This window comes from Pseudocercospora fijiensis, assembly GCF_000340215.1.
Source record: "Pseudocercospora fijiensis CIRAD86 unplaced genomic scaffold MYCFIscaffold_1, whole genome shotgun sequence".
Lineage (NCBI taxonomy): Eukaryota > Fungi > Ascomycota > Dothideomycetes > Mycosphaerellales > Mycosphaerellaceae > Pseudocercospora > Pseudocercospora fijiensis.
The window spans coordinates 396041-403953 of record NW_006921532.1 but is presented as its reverse complement, the minus strand read 5'-3'; positions in this window follow the sequence as shown (position 1 = coordinate 403953).

Below are 7913 nucleotides of genomic sequence, written 5' to 3'. Positions count from 1 at the left end.
ATTAGGAGCTATAGTTAATAGATGCTAGCAATGCTTAATAATAGTTTAGAGTTACTTATTATAAGTAAGCGCTAGGCTAAACAGCTTAGACTGCTAATAAATAGAGACATTTCCCTTAGTATATAGGGAGTAAATAGGGAGGTTGCGCTAGTAGGTGCCTACTATAATATTATAGTAGACGCTTTCGGTATATGCTTTTCCTTTACCTTCTAGATTGCCGCCGACCTAAATACGCCAATTATTCTAGGTCGGCTATAGTCTCGCATAACTCGTAGTATCTAGCGCAACTGCGACGATAGTTCCTAGGAGGGAACTATTACTAACTAGAAGGGCAACCGAGTCGTGTTTACTAGTTATATCGGTAACACTAGCTACAAGTCCTACGAGGATATCCTTACTGCTTCTAGACGGTCTTCGGGAAACGCTACGGCGCGGTTGTAAGACCGGCAATCTGCGCTATAAGTTAGTATAGCTTAAATAGGTTATTTCTAGAAGTGCGCCGCTTCGTACGTTAAGTTAAGTTTTTAGGTTCTATACTAAGAAGACGAGTGCTCGAAGCGATAGCGAGTATAATATAACGACTACTTATACCTACTACACAAGTTAAGGTAATAATGCTATCTTATATATCGTCGCCGGAGGCATTACTACTGGACGCAGGTCTACCCGAACTAACTAATTAGAGCGCGAGTCTAATACTACCCTAGGGGTGTTATTACGAATCTAACGTTTTCGCCGGCGTTATAAATTAGGACTACTAGCTATATACCTATCGACTTAAGGAGACTTCTAAAGAAGTTTACGCGCTGTTTTGTTGCGCTAATCTCTAAGCCTAGCGACAAAGAGAGCGAGCTCGGGTTCGACAATCGATTAGTATACATACCCTATATAAGAGGGTAGCTAATAAGATTAAGCCTATAAAGGGCAGCGTATATATTACCGATAGGTCCAATCCTAGCGGGAATCCTAACTAGCGACAAAAGTGCCTTAATTGGAAGGCGATACTACTACCTAGGGATAGTCCGTACGATTAGAAGTATATTACTAAAAAGTTTTCTACTATCCCTAGGGGGTTAAGGCTAATAGAGGAGAGGCTTACGAAAATTAAACCTAGCATCGAGCTTTTAGATCGTAAACTAGATTTACTACACGAGCTTCTATACAATCGCGAGGCCGTATTAGCATATAACTTTACTTACCTAGGCAGAATAAATCCGGAGGTTGCCCCTCCGTAGAAGATCCGAACGATCGAGTATAAGCCTTAGGCCTACCTAGGTTTTAAGCTGAACCTAAGCCTACGAAGTATAGTTAAGGACATAATACGACAGCGTATAAAGGCTAGTACCTTAGAACCTTCCTATGCCTCGTATCGCAATCTATACTTCCTAGTTTAAAAGAAGACGGCTCCTAGGGAACTAAAGAAGTACCGTCTAATTAACGCTATACAAAAATTTAACGCAGTTACGATTAGAGATACTAACCTTCCCCTAGAGACTAATAGGTTCTCGGAAGCTTTTACTAACTATATTGTAGCCTTACTAGTTAATGTTTTCTCGGGCTACGACTAGATCCCTCTCTATCCTAATAGCCGCGACCTTACTAGTTTCGAGACACCTCTTAGGCTATATAGACAAACTACCCTCCTCTAAGGGGCAACTAACTTAGTAGCCTAGTTCGTTCGCATTATAAACTAAGTCCTCGCGGCCTATATCTCCTATATAGCGATGCCTTTCCTCGACGATATCGGTATTAAGGGCCCTAAAACCAGGTACGATAATAAAGAAGTAGAGCCTAGTATCCGTAGGTTCTTTCTCGAACATATCTAGAACCTCGATAGCGTCCTCTACGACCTAGAGCGAGCTAATCTAACGGTGTATAGGGAGAAGCTTTAGCTCCTATACAAACGAATAAACATTATCGGGTTTGTAACCGATAAAAACGGCTGCTATCCTAATAATATACGGGTCCTAAAGATAGTGTCCTAGCCGGATCCTACCTGTTAGAAGGATATCCGAACCTAGCTTAGAGTAGTCTCCTACTTCCGTATCTAGGTCGAGAACTTTGTATTAGTATACAAGCCCTTATACGCCTTGCTTAAGAAGGATGCTGAATTCGAATAGACCTCCGTTTACTAAGCGGCTAAGGATACGGTAACTAAGGCGCTCGTTAGTATACCTATACTAACATCTATTAACTACTTAGAGGGTACGGGTTTGATAATTGTTACTATCGACTCGAGCGGGGAAGGCTATAGCGAGATACTAATGCAGTATAACCGTAAGGAGCTATCCTTGCGTTATCCTGTTAGGTACGACTCCGGACTATAGAAACCGATCGAGGCCCGATACGATACTAGCAAGCGAGAATGCCTTAGAGTCTACAAGGCTCTTAAGAAGTTCCGACTATAGCTCTTTAGTATATTCTTTCGTCTAGAAATCGATGCTTAGACGCTAGTCTATTAGCTTAACCGTATAGCCTCCGACCTACTAAACTCTACGATAGCTCGGTAGGTTGCCTAGATCTATTTGTTTAACTTCGACGTCTTCTACGTTCCTAGTAAGAAGCATACTAGACCGGATAGCCTTTCTAGAAGGCCCGCTATAGAAGAGGACATCGCCGAGATAATAGAAGAAGAGGATGTCGATATAGTAATTAACCGTATCTTCTTCGCTACCTTCTATATTAATACTATACTAGCGATTACTAGGCCTGCTGCTAACGACTAACCTAGCGACTAACCTAGTAACTAGCCCGACGAGAGCCCTACTACTAACGGTAACGACTAGACTAAAGCTAAGGCGGATAAACTAGAGAGGGATAATATCCTTAATAGAGTCTACTCCGACGACTCCTATTATATCGCCTACTTCCTAACCTATACGAAGAAAGCGCCTAGCCTATTAAAGAGTTAATACCGTCGGGTTATTCGCTATTCTCGACGATTCCTAGTTAAAGATCGAATCCTTTAGCGATAAGCGATAGTTAATACACCTCTCTAGCGTGTTATTAACGACCTAGCAGCCCGATAAGAGATCCTTCGTTCTGTTTACGATAAGCTCGGCTACCGGGCAGCGGAGGGCACCTTCGATATCCTTCGTCGGCGGTACTAGTAGGATAGCGTATAGGCTAATGTCTCTCGCTACTATAAGAGCTGTCCTAAGTGTAACTTTAGGAATAGCTACCGTCGGCTAGGCGAGCTACGTATCCCCGCTGCCTAATTAGTTAGTAAGCGATAGTACGGTAATAGGGTTTATCTAAGCCGGAACAATAGCCTCTATATTATTCGGGAAGGACTTTCTCGATAGCCGGAGGCCTATCATTTCTATAAGGGCTGCGGTGCTATTAATGCTCGTAATATAGCTACCTTCCTGTTTAAGGATCTATTTTGCCGCTAGGGAACGCCTTACGAGATTATCTTAGATAACGCTACGAACAATATAGCTAAAGAAGTTTAAGCGCTACTTGTTTTGTATAGAGCGAAAAACGTTCGCATCTCCCTATACTATCCCTAGTCGAATGCTATTATTAAGCGTAGCTATCGGTCTTTAATTGATGCCCTGTCTAAGATAACTAATAGAGGGGATAGGTCCGTTCCTATCTCTACCCGCGTTCTAGCCCTTCTCTAGGCGGATCGAACTACTATTGTCGATACGACTAGACTTACGCTAGTAGAGCTTATAATTAGGAGGGACGCCGTTCTTCCTATTAAGTTGTCCTATCGCACGTATAGCGTTTACGATTAGGGGTCTATTCGTACTAGGGTAGATCTCCTTGCCCTATATACTAAGGCTCTTAAGGATATAACTACTACTTCTTAGGAGGGACTTGCTCGACAACGTCGCCTTCGTAAGGAGGCTAAGTAGTATTTCGACGACTATAATGCTATTAACTAGGAGCCTCTAAAGGTTGGCGATATAGTCCTCCTATACCGGTCGGAGCTAGAATATAGTTAATCCTACAAGCTAGCCTTTAAATAGAAAGGGCCTTATAGAGTGTAGGAGGTCCTTTACGATAGTTCTACGTACCGACTTTAGGAACTTAATAGTGCTACCTTAAAGCACTCGCACCCCCGGGCTAACCTAAAGAAGGTCGTCGAGTTAAGAGAGCCTGCCTGTCCTCCCCCGACCGAGGAGAAAGTTAATGCCTCTATAGACCCTCTACCGACCTTAGATACCTATCGAGAGGAGGATCCTACCGCGATTATAGATCCTATTCTGCCCGACAACTATACGCATCCCTAGATACATCTTAGTAAGCTATTAGGAATAACTTATAAACAAAGGGAGGGTTATATACGTATTAATTGCGCGTAGAGCATTTCCGATATTAATTCTAATAGTAAACTAGACTTCTAGCTATCTAACTCTAACTCTAAGGAGGAGCTCGACTAGTCTAGCGACGAAGACCGCCTAGAATTATAGCTAGACCCCGAGACTAAATAATTGCTTGTCTTTTCCTACCTCTACTACGTTACTTTCCTTGCCTTCTCCGCGCTATTAATATAGTGCCGCCCTATAGCTTTAGTCCTTACTGCTTGTTCCTACGGTGTTAATGCTTATAGTTGTTACCCTCTTTTGCCTTTACTTTATCTGTTATTCTACTCTTTGGCCTTCGAAGATGTTACTATAACTTTATTCCTTTGCTTTTGTTTTTCCTTAGATAGAACTATACGAGGCGTGTTTTCCTAATAATACCCCGGGGGTAGCATTAGGAAGATAGCCGAACCTAACCCTTCTACCCTTCTAGGACTACTTCCCTCTAGATTCCTAGACTCTAGCAACCTTCCTTAAGTAATAACGATAATAAGATACTCTGCTAGAGGATGTTCCTACCCTAATTAGCACTAGCTACGTAGGACACTAAGAAAGGGAGGATCCCTCTCCCTTCCTAGCTCTTAGATAGATATAGCAACCTAGGCCTATAGCCTCTAAGAATAGGGACCTTAGGCTATTAAGCTTAGTGTTTAGAAGAAGGAAGAAGGTAAACGTATAGACTACTTTTACGTGCTTGCTAATATAAAAGGTAATGCTATATCTACAACGGTAGTGCTATAGGCTAACGCATCGACGAATTAGCTACGCTAGGCCTAGGCGGCTTACTCCTCGTCGCCGAGCATCTCTAGAGAAAAGCTAATACTACCCCGGGGGTATTATTAGTCCCGCTAGCTTTACTACTATAGATTTCTGCTAAGCACTCGAACTAACTAGTTACATTTCGAGTGCGCGAGAGTCTACGATAGCTAAAGGTTAATAAAGGCGCGCAGTCGCTACTAGCAATTAGCTAGATCGATTATTAAACCTTAGCCTGCCCTAATAATAAAGAGGTCTCGCATATAGCTTTACTTTTATATATAGCCGTTATCCGTTTGCTTTACTAGCGCGGAATACACGGACTACGTCACCTTCGTACTATATTTAAAGCGAGCTCCCTAAGCTCCTTCTTCTACTCGATTACTAACTAACTCGCTACCGCCTAACTACCCCCCTTCTATCTAAACCCTTTAATTATTATTGTTAAGCAACGAACACACTTTGCAAACTCGTTTCTAAACCGCCTCGGTCGACTATGTCTTCCGGTACCTCGAATCCGCTAGGCGCTAGTAGTAGTAACGACCTACCTACCTCTATTAACCTAAGCCTAGCCGCCCTAGTTCCGATCGAAGCCCTATCCGACAGCGCCTTAGCTACTATAACTAGCCTCGAGCACTGCTTCTAGATCGTTACCGCCCTTAAAGACCCTTAAGAGAAGATCTAGAACGCTCGTACTCTACTACGCGTTATTAATAAGAATATTAAAAAGGCTACTATTTTAGTTACGTACGGTATAAACAACTTGCGTTAGTCTATCGGTAAGCGTATCTTCAAGCGCGAGGTTCTTAACGATATAGATATCGAACAAGCCTTTCCTATCGTCTATAGCCTCGAGACGGCCGGCACCTAGATTCGTTTACGCTTTAAGACCCTCGACTAGGCCTTCGAACACTAGGGAGGACTAAGTAGTCTTCCTAAGAGCCTTGTTAACTTCGCCTACGGTAGACAAGAGCGTGCTAAGCAGGTCTCTTCGTTCGTTAATAAGTACAAGGTCCGTCGTTAAGGCGCCGAGCATCTTTCCCGTACTATAATCTATCGCGTATCTACCGCTAGTAAGAAGGTAGGCAAGTAGTTACTTAACTTGTCCTTTACGCTTAACGACTTTACGACAGCCTACTAGAAGAAGCACTACGATGCGATTGTCTAGGTCGATCTTAACGTATAGATAACTAAGGATCTACTAAAAGAGAAGGGCTGTCGTATTAATAGTATAGGCTTTATTGTTAAAGGTTAAGAGGCTCCTATCGTTAACGTCCTTAAACGTAAGGCCCTTCGCCTAGAAACTAAGGCCGATACGGCTGCTAGTCTTACGCTCGCTATAGAGATATAGGCTAAAGATCGTCGCTCGACCCGTAACCGTAAGGTCCCTTAAGAAGTTTAAGACGAGCGCGCTAAGGCCGAAGTAGCGCGTAAGAAGGCATTGCATGCTCGCTAGGCCCTCCGCAAGGCTACTAAGAAGTATAGCGCTCCTTCTAGTACCGACTATAGTACTAACTATAGTACTAACTATAGTAACTCGGATATTAATATACTAGATATACTACTAGAAGATGTCTCCTCTAAAGGCTCCTTTAGCGAGCGTAGAAATAGAGGCCTCTCGCCGATCCTATTAACTAAGAACATTTGTAGTTCTTATAAGGGCGACTCTATCGCGCACCTTATTACCGACATTAATATAGTTTCTAAAGCCGTAATAGGCGAAGCCCCTACTGCCCTCTCTATTTGTTAATAGCTCGACGACCTTAGCAAGCTAGGAGAAGAGCCGTTCTCTATATATGCCAACTATATTAAGAAGGCCGCTAAGGTCTATAGTCTCTATGCTAGTACTAAGGCGAGTGTCCTCGTCGGTCGCCTATTAAAGATCGGTCGCGAGGTTCCTAATTAAGACGCCTTCGCTGCCCTTAAGGCTAATTAGGCCTATACTAACTAGTTTCCTAGACGCCCTATTGCCGCCCCGACATCTCTAGGACTCTACGCGTTTAACCCTACTAGTACTATTACTCGCGCCCTTACGCTAACGGATCGCTAGAGCAAGTTCGTTACCGGCATTCTTAGCTAAGGCACCTCCTTCGATCGCTTTCGCTAGACTAGCAATACTATCTTCCCTTAAGTCTTTAGTTAGTTATAAGAGCCTCGTAGAGTATATCTTCCTTTCCTTATCGACCTAATATAGGAAGAGTTTAAGATATACCTTTAGTATATACGTAACATGCCTAAGTCTAAGTAAGAAGGCCGCAATGCCCTTTAAACTTATAGTATAAGCAATTAAATCGTCCGCTAGCACCCTGCCCTATAGCTCTTAGCTGTCGCCCTTCGACCTAATTACGTATATAAGCTTATCTCCGTCCCTAAGCCTACTAAGTTCTTTAAGGTTAGCGGTACTTACGAAAACTGTCCTTCTAAGGAGTCTGCTTGTCTCGGATAAGATATAGTTAAGCTCGTAGCTAGCGAGGGTACTAGTTACCTACGCATTAAGGTCTGTCTTATGTCTAAGGATAAGACTAGCTACTCTACTATTATCGAAGGCATATATTAGCCCGAGGTCTTTACGAACTAGGTTGAGAAGCTTAAGGCTCGTAGCCTAGTCCTACTAAGTAAGATCGGTAAGCTTACTAATAAGTACTTTACCGACGACGACCTCGACTATATGTTCGATAGTTAGCCTAATAGTAAGGGGCGTAAGGCGGAGTAGATCCTTAACCCTCTAAAGGAGTGCGAGGTCTCTATTTAAATGCTATACCTACTATATAGTAATCTAAAGACCGAGAGCAACCGCATATTAATTAACCTAGGCTACTCTCGCGTTATTAATAGCACTAAGGT